Source organism: Pygocentrus nattereri, chromosome 10, assembly GCF_015220715.1.
Source record: "Pygocentrus nattereri isolate fPygNat1 chromosome 10, fPygNat1.pri, whole genome shotgun sequence".
Classification (NCBI taxonomy): domain Eukaryota; kingdom Metazoa; phylum Chordata; class Actinopteri; order Characiformes; family Serrasalmidae; genus Pygocentrus; species Pygocentrus nattereri.
The window spans coordinates 18,306,493-18,321,552 of NC_051220.1; the positions used below are offsets into that span (position 1 = coordinate 18,306,493).

The following is a 15,060-nucleotide window of genomic DNA, read 5'->3' on the forward strand; positions in this document are numbered from 1 at the left end:
ATATTGCATTTCAACCTCAACAAACAATTTCAGAATGATGGAAATGTGTGTGTGTGTTTGCACATTTTCAGGACAAAAATATCTTGACTTTTGAATGAAAATGGGGAAAAAAGCATGGCTAACCTACAACATCAGGACCAACAAAACTGTTAAGGCTTAGTTGTTCTTACTATGGTTTAGTCCTTGCTGTGGTTTGGTAGATCTTGCTGTGGTGTAGTAGTTTTGTCGTGGTTTGGCTGGCCTTGCTGTGGTTTGGAAGTTTAATTGTGGTTTGGTTGGTCTTGCTGAGATTTGGTAGTTCTTGCTGTGGTTTTATAGTTTTTGCTATGATTTTGTAGTTATTGCTATTAATAATTGCTACAAATTATTCTAAAGCAAGACAACAAATCAGGATTGATTCAGTATTTGGATTATCTTTTTTTTTTTTTTAAATAAACACACAACACACTGATCACAAACAAAACAAACCAAAGCCACATACAGTATGTTTATGGACATTTAAATCATCCACCTAGACTAGCAATCACTATAGATGGAAACCGTAGGCGACTGATGATAATGTCAACAGTTGACTTAAGCCTAAAATGTGTGTAGTTGTAAATAATTAAACACTGGTATTTATGATAGGGGATATCAACTGTTCTGTCCTGATTTATCCATTTTTGGAATGCTCTCTATACGGCAGATACCAAACAAGACAGGAATTCTTTGGGAAAATATTTTGCTTCTAGCTCTTTCACCCTAACTCCCACTCATCCAATCAGTGGCTGTTCAGACTTGTAGACAGATGACATCAGTATGAGATCACAATAGAACCGGTCTCTGGGTTTAATGACCGACAGGTTAGCTGGCTGAGTCAAGCCTCCACAGGAGCAGAGGAAGGTGAGCTCCTGCCATCCACTATCAGCGCACTGACTCAGGGCTGAGCTCATCATCAGCAAGCTGAATGGCCACATTACAGAGCCTCATAAACATGCTATAATCCTGCGCAGACATTCCAAAAGAACGCTATCTAGCCAACTCTGAATGTTAGATAGTTGCAGTATGGCTCATTGGCAATGTTTACACCAGTTTCTGCTTGATGTCACCAAGTTCAAACTCTCATTTCCTTCCTGCCTTCAGCAATACTCAGCTTGCTGGGCAGGGTGAGGCAGAAACACTCCTTAACACTGTGGTGAGGAAATACTGCACCACACAGACAGAAAACACAGCCAAAATACCCTCTACTGCCTTGAAGCCCAAACCATACAAGGGTAACTCTCACCAGGCACTGCTGTGGTGGGATCTTTCACTATATAGAAGTAAAAACTACTGAGTTGTGTGGTCTGGGCAGGTCCTGGCATTGCTGCAGTATAAGAACAATGCAACCCACTCAACTCGAGAGACATAAGACATGAAATAATATGGATATTCGTATAAAGCCTCAAGGCCTGGCATGAGTTGAACTATGCTGAAACCTAGCAAGATGTGGCATGACTCTACCAAGTGCTTCTCAGTACACAAACACACTGAAACCATAACAGCAGAAGCAGCAAGGTAACCCACTAAGACAGCCCATGTTAACCCTTTAAGCAGGCAATATCAAAGTGCCACTGAACTCCCTGTCGTAAGCACACTCAAAAAGAACACAATGAACATCTTTCATGTGGAAGGTCTCAGAACATACGACACTGTGGTTAGGAGTTCTGTTACCATACAAACTCAATTCATCGAGTTGTTCTGGCCAAAAAGTTGTCGTCTCTCACATTTTTTTTCTTAATATACTGCCGACTTTAAAAGTTACTACTTTTATTTTGCTCTATTCTAATTAAGCAATTATAATCAATTAGATGGCGAGTTACGCAATGAATTATATTTGCATTCAATTTGCATTCTGTATCGATAGCCTCTGGTCTGCACTTCCACTTCCTTTTCAAGGTGTTTTGATATCCGCTAAACAAAGACATGGCAAAATGTTTTTTTCCCCTTTTGAAAACAAGACTGCACCCATATTGCAGATAGACTTTGATGCTATATATACACGTTATTAAAGCTTTCACTTTAATTAAAAGCATTCATTTTCTAGTCAATACAGTCCATATATGAAAACCAAGCTGCAAAAACTGGCTGATTTCAATGTATTGTTTCTGTAATGTAACGAAAACCAAGGCATTTACATATCTCTGTCTCTATGGCCCACAGCCATAAGATATAAGGAATGTTCCAGTCTGGACTGCTTTACAAATGAGACAGAATACAGAGCTCACTTAGACAAAAGTCACAGCCTGTTAAATTTCAAGGATTAAAGAGAGGTTAGAAAACAGTCATAAAAACAAATGATTATGTTTTTGGTTCATTACACCACACTAAATTTCCTTCGGGATCAATAAAGTATCCATCCATCCATCCATCCAGTATTATTTCCCTCAGGGAAAAATTAAAAAGTGAGAAGAAAATTATAAAAGATGGTCCTTTTAAAAACAGATGCCATTTGGTTCCACAGGATCCATTTGGTTCTCTGAAAAAGCTTTCAATTAATGGTTCTCTACAGAATCATTTTGTAAATGCATTAAAAGTGCATCTTTTTTCCCTAAATATGGTTCTTCAGAGAACCGAAAGTAGTTATTTAAAAAAAAAAAAAAAAAAAAAAAAAAAAAAAAAAAAAAGTATGTATGTAAACTGTAACTTCAGCAAATTCGATTCATAATAAAACATTTCTTAAATTACCAACACGCTCAGTATAGTTTGAAAATTCAGAATACAAACTTTTCAATGCGCAGTTGAATAGTTCATATCAAACTACATCATGCTTTTGTCATTCCTTCGATAGCTGCAACTTCTAAGGGTTAATCAGCAAACAGAGCAATCTTCTTAATCTTAATCTACATTTAAATTTCTTTAAATTTCAGATGCATGCTTTGATCCATTACACATTAGGCCTATCATCAGTACCATTTAAAAAAAAAAAACCCACACCAAGGCTCTATTTTTACTCCTGTACGCCTGTTGAGAAATACATACTGGTGCATCTGCTCTTTGAACACAGCAGTGCAATCTCATCTGCTGCATATGGGGCAGTGGCGCTCAGGCATGCGGACTGACCAATAAACATATGTGGGTGTAGATAAGCCTGTCAGAGTGTGGACGCAAGATTCAGAGTGAAAACAGAATAGGCCAAATGATAACCAGCAGGGGGAGGGGAAAGCTTCTACACATGATGGTTCCATTTAACAGAACAGAGAAAATGTGGGAGAGTGAAGACAGTGGGTTACAATTTGTTAGTGATAGACATTTGAAATTGAACACAGCCAATTCCTGTAGTCAGACGATCCATAAGTCAATACGGTGCTGGTGAAAGATGTGACAGCGCCATCTTGTTTGGATTTTAAGGCCTTAGGCAAATATGAGAAGCTTTAAACTACACATTTGAATGACTGGACTTTCTGTATGAAGGTTAGCAGGCTTATTTTCTAACAGAACCTCAGAGGAGGGCCATGCAAACCATTCCCATCTTTAAAACTGTTAGATACAACTCAAGCTCAAATAAACAAACATCACTCACCAATGCCCTTTAAATGTGTCCTCTGATAGTCATAAGTTACAACTGACATGACATCTCTGTACACATATACAACCCCAATTCCAGTGAAGGAAGATATTCCAGAATATGATGATTTGCAACCTATATTCAATTGAATACATTACAAAGACAAGATATTTAATGTTCAAACAGATAAACTTTGTTTTTTGCAAATATTCACTCATTTTGAATTTGATGCCTGCAACACGTTCCAAAGAAGTTGTGACAGGGGCAACAAAAGACTGGGAAAGTTGAGGAATGCTCAAAAAACACCTGTTTGGAACATTCCACAGGAGAACAGGTTAACTGGAAACAGGTGAGTGTCATCATTGGGTATAAAGGAAGCATCCCTGAAAGGCTCAGTCGTTCACAAGCAGGGTCCACTTTGTGAACAACTGCATGAGCAAGTAGTCCAACAGCTTAAGAACAACGTTTCTCAATGTGCAACTGCAAGGAATTTAGGGATTTCATCATCTTCAGTCCATAATATCATCAAAAGATTCAGAGAATCTGGAGAAATCTCTGCAAGTACGCAGCAAGGCAGAAAACCAACATTGAATGCCCGTGACCTTCGATCCCTCAGGCGGCACTGCATTAAAAACCGACATCATTCTGTAACGGATATTACCACATGGGCTCAGGAACACTGCAGAAAACCACTGTCAGTGAAAACAGTTCGTCGCTCCATCTACAAGTGCAAGTTAAAACTCTACCATGCAAAGCAAAAGCCATATATCAATAACACCCAGAAACGCCGCCGGCTTCTCTGGGCCTGAGCTCATCTGAGATGGACTGAGCAAAGTGGAAAAGTGTCCTGTGGTCTGACAAGCACACATTTCAAATTGTTTTTGGAAATCATGGACGTCGTGTCCTCCGGGCCAAAGAGGAAAATGACTGTCTGGATTGTTATCAGCGCAAAGTTCAAAAGCCAGCATTTCTGATGGTATGGGGGTGTGTTAGTGCCTATGGCATGGGTAACTTGCACATCTGTGAAGGCACCATCAATGCTCCAGCCACGTCTTTTTCAGGGACGTCCTGCTTATTTCAGCAAGACAATGCCAAGCCACATTCTGCACGTGATACAACAGACTGGTACTAGGCTGACCTGCCTGCAGTCCAGACCTGTCTCCCATTGAAAATGAGTGACGCATTATGAAGCGCAAAATACAGCAACAGAGACCCCGGACTGTTGAGCAACTGAAGTTGTACATCAAGCAAGAATGGGAAAGAATTCCACCTACAAAGCTGCAACAATTAGTGTCCTCAGTTCCCAAACGCTTACTGAGTGTTGTTAAAAGGAAAGGTGATGTAACACAGTGGTAAACATGCCCCTGTCCCAACTTCTTTGGAACGTGTTGCAGGCATCAAATTCAAAATGACTGAATATTTGCGAAAAACAATAAAGTTTATCTGTTTGAACATTAAATATCTTGTCTTTGTAGTGTATTCAATTGAATATAGATTGAAAAGGATTTGCAAATCATCGTATTCTGTTTTTATTTATGTTTTACACAACGTCCCAACTTAATTGGAATTGGGGTTGTATTTTGCTTTTTTCTTCATTTCCTTGCATTTGCCTGAACCTAATGAACAATAACGCATCTATTTCACATTCGGTGTTTTGCTACGTAGACACATGATTGTGAAAGCTAACAAATTTGGAAAATAATTTGCATCAGTTCAATAATTGTGATCAGATCAAAGGCACTTATGTAGTAAAAACATTTAAATTTACATCATTTCAAAAACATAGGAGCCTTCATATCCACATGGAAAATATGCTAAATAAACATTACTGCTAAGACAGAGCTAATAATTAGCCACTGTATTTTGCCAAATGACCACTCTTAGCAGGTGGCCACATTCCAATGATAGCCAACAACAAAATTCCTCACACCTGACAGAGAAGCAATTTACATTCTTTCACAGAAGGAACGAAGGCCAAGCTTTCCCAAAAACCAAACTTAAACGTTTTTTATTATTTTTTCCTTCACACGCACATCTTAAAGCTGAGACAGCAAAGTCTGAGAGAACAGCTGGTTGAAGCCCGGATTGTGGACAGTGAGCATTTCTGTCCAGACGTCAGACTCAGACATGCATAGACAGGCAGGGCCGAGGGGTACGGGGATGAGCAGGAAGCAGATATTTGTCAAAGAAATGACTCAGTTAGGATCGTGTTAGTCTAGCCTCCAGACATACATTCAGTATCGTAATGTTTCTACAGACAGTGAAGTAAGGTGCTTTCTGTCTAGAAAAATTGTTATTGTAATATGTGGCATCATTTATGGAGGAACAGGTCTAAGTGAATACCTCTATTGTGCTATACATTTCTATAAGAAAACTGTAAAAACCCTTTTCTCTACAGATTAAACTGCTGTTTTTTAATACCCATATTTATGAAAATGTCCATATCCAAACATGTCGACACCTTCTCATCCAACAGTTCTTCTGAAATCAAGGGTAACAACAGGTAGTTTGTCTCTGTTTTGCTACAGTAACAGCTTTCACATGTCCAGGAAGGATTTACACTACATGTTGGAATACTGCTGTGAGGATTTAATTGCCTTCAGCCCAGATAATTGCCTTCAGATCATCAGTGAGGACACTTGAGTGCACCCAAGCCCCAATTGCTCCCCGGGCACCGTGGATAGGGCTGCCCACTGCTCTGGGCAAGTATGCTCATTGCCCTTTAGTGTGTGTGTTCACTAGTGTGCAGGCATGTGGGTGTTTCACTGCACGGATGGGTTAAATGCAGAGGTCTAATGTCACAGTGCGCAAACACAGTGACAAATGGTTCTCAATTCTAATTCATACTAATTCTGAGATGCTGGTACTATCACAAACTCAGGTTTGTGAACGGAGGAATGCCAAACTGTTTCAGAGTGCTGCCATGTCTGTGTGTCCTTCTGGTTCTCTCCTTTTAGTTCAGTTGTCAGTCAGATCAGTGGAAATGTTCACATTCTGTGTTTTACATACAGCCAAACAGAACAAAACTAATTCAATTTCTCTACCTTTTTCAGAGTAAACGACCGCCCACATGTCCAACCAGACACTGATGGACGACTGATTGTTCAGTTCTCCTGCTATCTGCTTCAGACCAGCTGCCTATGCCCCAGCTACGGCCACCTGCTTTTGACTAGCTGCCCACCCTACACTGACGTTTTCATGGACTCCTAGGTATTACTACTACTAATACTACTGCTATTAACATTAGTAGTATAATAACTTGAGGTAGCTTGACCAGAGGAGGATAGGTCCCCCCCTTGTGAGCCTTGGTTCCTCCCAAGGTTTATTCCTTAGCTCTGAGGGAGTTTTTCCTTGCCACTGTCGACCCTGGCTTGCCCACCAGAGGGGGTTTTACATTCTTGTTAAAACTTTGTCTTTTCTGGAATTCTGTGAAGCTGCTTTGTGACCACATCAGTTGTAAAAAGCACTAAACAAATAAATTTGACTTTACTTGTTATATGTTTCTTGCAATATGGCAAATTATTGCAAATATTACAAATACCCCCTGGTCTTCCAGTCAAACATAGAATAAAAAAGGACTTGTGGCGGACATTCCTCGCCCCCCCCCCAACTATTAAAGCACAAGCATAATGGTCAAATTGGCAGATTGGCTGAAAGGCATTTTACTGCCTCTTAGACACTAGCAAGCTGTCAAAAACACATCATGTTGCATGTACTAGTGCATCCTTTGGAGGGAAATCTTGCAGTAGGCCATTTGTTTCCACCATGACTTCTAAAAAGACGTAATAGCATTAAATCCTGTAACCATGCCAAATCTATTTAAGAAGCATTTTACAGTTGAAGGACAGATTTAGGAACAGGCTACCTCTGTCCAAGCAAGATTATTTATCACAATACAGGCTAGACAATAATTTTGATATTAATGAGATAAATTCAGGCCCTTGATTCCTGTGTACCAAGCCTCTTTGTTCACTAACTGCTGTTTTCGCACTCTGGTGCGGGACGGAAGGTGAAAATCTGATCCTGCAACAGCAGCCTTCCTCCGATACCCTTTCAACACATGTTGAGAGTTCTTCCTGGTAGCAGATAAGGCACTGAAGTGGAAAAAAACCCAACTAACTAGTCAACTAATAATTAACTCAAGCCAAGGTGAGTGTAGTATTTAGAATGTGCTGTGAGAAGCTCATACATAAACACCCTGACATTCAGCTAAATACACATTTCACGCCATGGAAAAATCCCTGCCCTACATAAGTGTCTTTAAAAGAGATTATACCAGTTTAGCCTCTCATTTCTAATAATGCACAACGTAATTGGAATAACAATGGTATCAACAGATATTTGCTTTAAAAAGAGAACACTTCTCATATCAATGAATCCCTAAAATTTCAGATAAAGAATCATAAAATGTAAAAGAAAAACATACTTATTAAAATATATATATATTAAAATATATACTAGATGCCTTTTCAAGGTGAAAATAATTCAGACTAAGTACCAAAATGGCAGAAATAAAGCGATTTCCTTTATTTTAGGCTCAAGCGCTTAATGCAGAAGTGATGAAGCTCAGTAGGCAGCAGAAAAAGCAGCACATGTTGAAGTATAGGTTACAACGCCGATTGCACTTGGTGATCTTACACTGACCACAAAAGAAGAACATGGACAAAGCTACAGTCTTGGACATTTCCTATCTGGTTGCCAGGTGACAAATGTAAAACAGGAGTAATTATTTCCCCTTCATGCTACATGAGCATGAACAATATACTATACAGAAGTTCCTTTTTCCAGATTCCACTATGGCTGAATCTAACTGAACATAAAGGAGAGTTGCATAGTGGTCGACTGAAACATTGGCTGAATAGTATGTCAGGATGATATGCAAAAATTGTTGTTGCCAGTGAGGATAGAGATTCTGCCAATTCCAGCTCCCTTCATGTACAAATAAGCTTTAAAATATACAATGCGTCTTTTTAGTCTCAATCATGACCTTTACATTGATCACACACACACACACAAACACACACAACATACATACATATGTATGTGTGTGTGTGTGTGTGTGTATATATATATATATATATATATATATATATATACACATACATACATACATACATACACACACACACACACACACACACACATATATATACATACATACATACCATGATCTCGACTACATACTGCTTGTATGTAGGCTAACTAAAGTTTTATGGACAAAATTAAACAAAAGTGTCAATAACTATTTACAAACAGCTGGAGATTACTGTTACATAACATCATCCATTCTCATTAGCTTACATGACCTGCATGACCTCACTGTCTCAGCACAGAGGTGGCGCTACCCTAAAAAAATTCTCAAAAAAGCACTTTGTATTATTGGCATCTTTATTTTGTCTTGTAGCTTGTACATCATGTCAAGCACTTGTAAAGGGAATCAGCCTAAAATGACAGAAAGCACGTTTCATTACCTCAACTTTAAGCTAAAGCGAAGTAGCAGTTTACTGTGTTAATTTGTTTAATAAATGTTGTGTTACTCATTTCTCCAAACGTCTGTATTTACCCAATTTATTAAAATGTCTGCATAATTCAGAATTTTATAAGTAAAGCTTTCAGAGTGGTTTTATGTAACATGTTCTAGAAAACCAGAGGCATTACGATCAAGTATAACACCTTTAAACGCGACCCCGCAGAAAGTCAACAAAATGAAATGGTTACAAATATGTTTGCTGATGCCATAAACATGGTGTTATGATAGAACATGCAGTGTGTTCTAAGGCAAGACAGCACCCAAATAAAATTTCTTCAGATTAAACCACCATTTTACCATCATCAAGATTCCATTTAAAGTAAAGTGTAGGTTCATGGGCAGTTTTGGATAATAAATAAAATGGCTATATTTGTGTTGTAGATATTGGGAATTCTGGCGCACACTGGTTTCTCTACAGTGCACCATTTACATCAAATCATTCTGACTAACTCTGTTTACAGCTTAACAACTAAATTAATGTATTAATTCAGTGGAAAAGGCCTTTATATGTAATCATGTTGGCAATATCATTCATCAGCCGTAACTCTCTTTAAACGGAAGGCATGAAACCTTGAAAAATTCACAATAGTTGCGCACATCAAATGTTAAATAACATGGTCTAGACCTAGATGCTTGCTGTCCCTAGTAGCTGTGAATGCGCTTTAATGTTACTGTAAGAGCATCTGATGCAAATTTCACCTGAGGGCTGGTTTTTTTGCCTCTCGCCCACATTTGTCCCATAGTCAAAGCAGTTACTATGGAGCCCTCGCAAAGGAAGAGCGCAAAGGATCCTCAACAAGAGACCAAAAGTGTAGAATAATATACAACAAAAATCATATGAAATCTAAATATCATGACACTGGAACAGTGTCACAACACAGTGCAAAACAAAGATTTAAAGAAAAGAAAAAAAAAAACCTCATTAACCAAACTTCATTTAGAGATGATAATAAATATGAATATTTCTTTAAGCACTGAAAACCTATAGTAACGACACAAAAAAAATATTAACATACCTGGACAGTGATGTGACCTGAAAAGCTCTGTCTGTATAACGCAGGTGTAGACTTTTACGGAAGGTGAGAAATTCCATCTGTCTAACCACAAGCATGTGACAGCAAAAACATGCCCCTCAATTAAAAAAAAAAAAAAAAAGTGGTTTCCTTTCTACTGAAAGTTACCCAGTCTCACCAACCATCTACACTCCAAGACAAGCTCTCCAACTCACTCCGACTAATGTGAATCGGCAGAGGAAGCAGTACCACACCCCTGCAATGAAGACACTCCTTTAGCACACCGTTAATACAGCCCGAATCAGCTATTTATCATCAGCGCCACACTATGAATTCATCCTGTCAATACACTGAAAAAACAGGTCATAAAACATGACACAACAATGGACATAAACTGCTCTGTACCTTAGTGCAGACTGCAGGGAATTTTACCCAGCATTGCAATATGATGTGCCAGAACTATTCCCTTGGTGGCTGCAGGTTGTGGAAAAATGGCAAATGCGCAAGTGTTCTACCACTGAACAGATCTTGTTGGAGGTGTTTTGGTTTTGTTTCTTTACCGACCAATGCTAACATGTGTTTACAGGGAAATGTGAGGCTTGGGCTTTGGCCTCATGCAAATCTCTTTGTAAAGCAGACAGAGGCAGTACAGACGCATAAGGGACAGCTCTGTATGGGAGAAGTTGACACATAATGTTCTCCATGACATCATATGCCAGGCCTTCCTCCTCAGTGTGAGCCTGGAAGTGACCGTTGCCAAGTCTACCCTGAACTTTGCAATATAAAATAAAAGAAACAGAGAAGATCCACAGTCAGCACTTTGGTCCAGATCAGTCTTCTCAGTCTTTGATGGTACTAGTTATACGAGTTATAGAAGTGGTGTTGAGAAGTAGGACTCTAATGATATGAAAATTCTGACAGTAAAGTGTTGAAGAATTCAAGTTGAGTTATGTGGGGAAAGTACATTCAGATTTCATCTTATTAAACTGGGGATGCATTCTGGCAAAAAGTGTAAATGGAACCAGGCCAAAATTTATCCAGATATGATCCAGGCATGAAATCCAAGTGAATGCAAAGGTGTAAACAGGCTCTACAGCTTCGTTTACTTTTTGTGTGAAATGGATGCTTTATGAACCTTTTATTCTCCAGGGGTATATTTTGGTTTGAGGCAAATTATTCAGTAACTGCATGAAATAAATATACATTATTTTATTTATTTATTAATAAAAGTTCCCTTCAAATAAACAGAAAATGTGTTTTATGATCACACATATCGCTATATGCTTACAATTTACTGCTGAAAGCCCAAAATCTTAGACGCTCTTTGCATTATTTTCTAAAAATAATTTTTATGGAGCAGATCACTGACAGAGACACCATTTGTTTACAGTTTATAGCCCATATTTGTAGAAAAATGGGTCGACTTTCAGCACTGTGCACTGCAGCACTCTGCAGCACTGTGTGTCGGGCAGAGTGGTCAGCAACACTGGGAGTTCCACAAAGAACTGTCCTCTCTTCCTTCCTCTTCACCCTCTACACCACAGACTTCAGCTACTGCACAGAGACTTGCCACCTTCAGAAGTTTTCTGATGACTCTGCAATAGTTGGATGTATCAGCAAGGGTGATGAGGAAGAGTACAGGGCGACGGTGAAGGACTTTGTCGCATGGTGCGAGTGGAAACACCTGGAGATCAATGTGACAAAGACAAAGGAACTGGTGGTGGACCTGAGGAGGGACAAGGCACCGTTGACCCCTGTGTCCATAAGGGGGGGTGAGGGTGGACACTGTGGAGAATTACAAATATCTGGGAGTGTATACTGACAATAAACTGGACTGGGCTAAGAACACTGACGCCCTCTACAGTAAGGATCAAAGTCGTCTCTATTTTCTGAGCTGCCTGAGGTCCTTCAACATCTGCCGGACTATGGTTAGGATCTTCTCTGAGTCTGTGGTGGCGAGTGCTAACCTCTATGCTGTTGCATGCTGGGGAAGCAGGCTGAGGGTGGTAGACGCCAACAGACTCAAAGTGATCCGCATGGCCGGTGATGTTGTGGGTGTGGAGCTGGACTTGCTGATGGCAGCGTCGGAGAGGAGGACGCTGTCTAAGCTGAAGGCCATTATGAACAATGGCTCCCACCCACTCTATGACACAGTGATGAGACACAAGAGCTCATTCAGTGCAAGACTCATTCTACCAAAATGCACCACAGAGGGCACAAGAAGTCATTCTTACCTGTGGCCATCAAACTCTATAACTCCTCCCTCAGTGTGTGATTCAAAAAGCATGGTTCATCTGTGCAAAACTCAATACAAAACGGTTCATGTGTAATAATAATAATAATAATAATAATAATAATAATAATAATAGTGTGCAATAACTCAGAGGGACAATAATTTTAATGAGTTGAACTGCTTTATACTAGATGTTTCATATTTATTATCACAGTCAGCGCCACTTTTCGATATTCATAAGAACTCAAATCTCGTGTACATATTGCAAAATTTCTCTTTATCTGTGTTTTAAATAATTAAAGTGTTTATTCTTTTACATAAATGGTTGCAACTGTAACAACTGCAATTTCCCACTGGGATCAATAAAGGATTATGATTCTGATAAGGGTTTAAAATTACATCACCCATCTATTTGACTGGACAGAAGGCAGTTACAGCTCTCATATGACACCCACCTTTTGAATGTAGCTTATGAAATATGAACGTTATCAAGAATAGGACGAAGTGCTAACCACCAGTGTTTCTTAGGAGTTTAGAATATAATTTCTGTGGAGTGCCAAAACAGCTGAAAGCTAAGGAACTATCTGGAACTTACCTTATGGTACAAATGAATCATCGTCATGTTTGCAATTTTTTCCATATTTTATATATATACACACACACACACACACACACACACACACACACACACACACACACACACACACAGACCTCAAAAAAATAAAGGGAACACTCAAATAACATCCTAGATCTGAATGAATGAAATATTCTCATTGAATACTTTGTTCTGTACAAAGTTGAATGTGCTGACAACAAAAATCAATGGAAATCAAATTTATTAACAATTGGAAGCCTGGATTTGGAGTCACACACAAAATTAAAGTGGAAAAACACACTAGAGGCTGATCCAACTTTGATGTAATGTCCTTAAAACAAGTCAAAATGAGGCTCAGTATTGTGTGTGGCCTCCACGTGCCTGTATGACCTCCCTACAAGGCCTGGGCATGCTCCTGATGAGGTGGCGGATGGTCTCCTGAGGGATCTCCTCCCAGACCTGGACTACAGCATCCGCCAACTCCTGGACAGTCTGTGGCGCAATGTGGTGCTGGTGGATGGAGCGAGACATCATGTCCCAGATGTGCTCAATCGGATTCAGGTCTGGGGAACGGTGGGCCAGTCCATAGCTTCAATGCCTTCATCTTGCAGGAACTGCTGACACACTCCAGCCACATGAGGTTTAGCATTGTCCTGTATTAGGAGGAACCCAGGGCAAACCGCACCAGCAAATGGTCTCACAAGGGGTCTGAGGATCTCATCTCGGTACCTAATGGCAGTCAGGCTACCTCTGGCGAGCACATGGAGGGCTGTGCGGCCCTCCAAAGAAATGCCACCCCACACCAGTACTGACCCACTGCCAAACCGGTCATGCTGAAGGATGTTGCAGACAGCAGATCGCTCTCCACGGCGTCTCCAGACTCTAATGTCTGTCACATGTGCTCAGTGTGAACCTGCTTTCATCTGTGAAGAGCACAGGGCGCCAGTGGCGAATTTGCCAATCCTGGTGTTCTCTGGCAACTGCCAAGCGTCCTGCACAGTGTTGGGCTGTGAGCACAACCCCCATCTGTGGACGTCGGGCCCTCATACCATCCTCATGGAGTCGGTTTCTAACCGTAACTGTCACCACATGTGACAGATGTGACCAAGTCTGGAGACGCCCTGGAGAGCGATCTGCTGTCTGCAACATCCTTCAGCATGACCGGTTTGGCAGCGGGTCAGTACTGGTGTTGGTGGCATTTCACTGGAGGGCCGCACAGCCCTCCATGTGCTCGCCAGAGGTAGCCTGACTGCCATTAGGTACCGAGATGAGATCCTCAGACCCCTTGTGAGACCATTTGCTGGTGCGGTTGGCCCTGGGTTCCTCCTAATGCAGGACAATGTTAGACCTCATGTGGCTGGAGTGTGTCAGCAGTTGCTGCAAGATGAAGGCACTGAAGCTATGGACTGGCCCACCCGTTCCCCAGACCTGAATCCGATTGAACGCATCTGGGACATCATGTCTCGCTCCATCCACCAACGCCACGTTGCACCACAGACTATCCAGGAGTTGGCGGATGCTGTAGTCCAGGTCTGGGAGGAGATCCCTCAGGAGACCATCCACCACCTCATCAGGAGAATGCCCCGGCATTGTAGGGAGGTCATACAGGCACGTGGAGGCCACAGACAAGCCTCATTTTGACTTGTTTTAAGGACATTACATCAAAGTTGGATCAGCCTGTAGTGCTTTTCCACTTTAATTTTGTGTGTGACTCCAAAACCAGGCCTCCATTGGTTAAAAAAAATTATTTCCATTGATGATTTTTGTGTGGCTTTGTTGTCAGCACATTCAACTTTGTACAGAACAAAGTATTCAATGAGAATATTTCATTCATTCAGATCTAGGATGTGTTATTTGAGTGTTCCCTTTATTTTTTGAGCAGTGTATATACACACACACACAGCTCAAAAAAAATAAAGGGAACACAAATATATATATATACATACATACATACATACACACACACACACACATATATATATATATATATATATATATATATATATATATATATATATATATATATATATATATATATATATATACACACACACACACATATATACACACATATATACACACATATATACACACACACACACACTTTTAGATTTGGCAAATTTGATAGTTGTGAGGACAGTGACCATTTGAGTCACAACTGTG

General features: G+C 40.2%; 1 protein-coding gene across 3 annotated transcripts in view; it reads right to left on the reverse strand.

The window, feature by feature from the left end:
- Positions 1-15,060, reverse strand: part of LOC108430640 (pleckstrin homology domain-containing family G member 3) — a 72,753-nt gene that overhangs the window by 33,985 nt on the left and 23,708 nt on the right. The window lies entirely within an intron of this gene.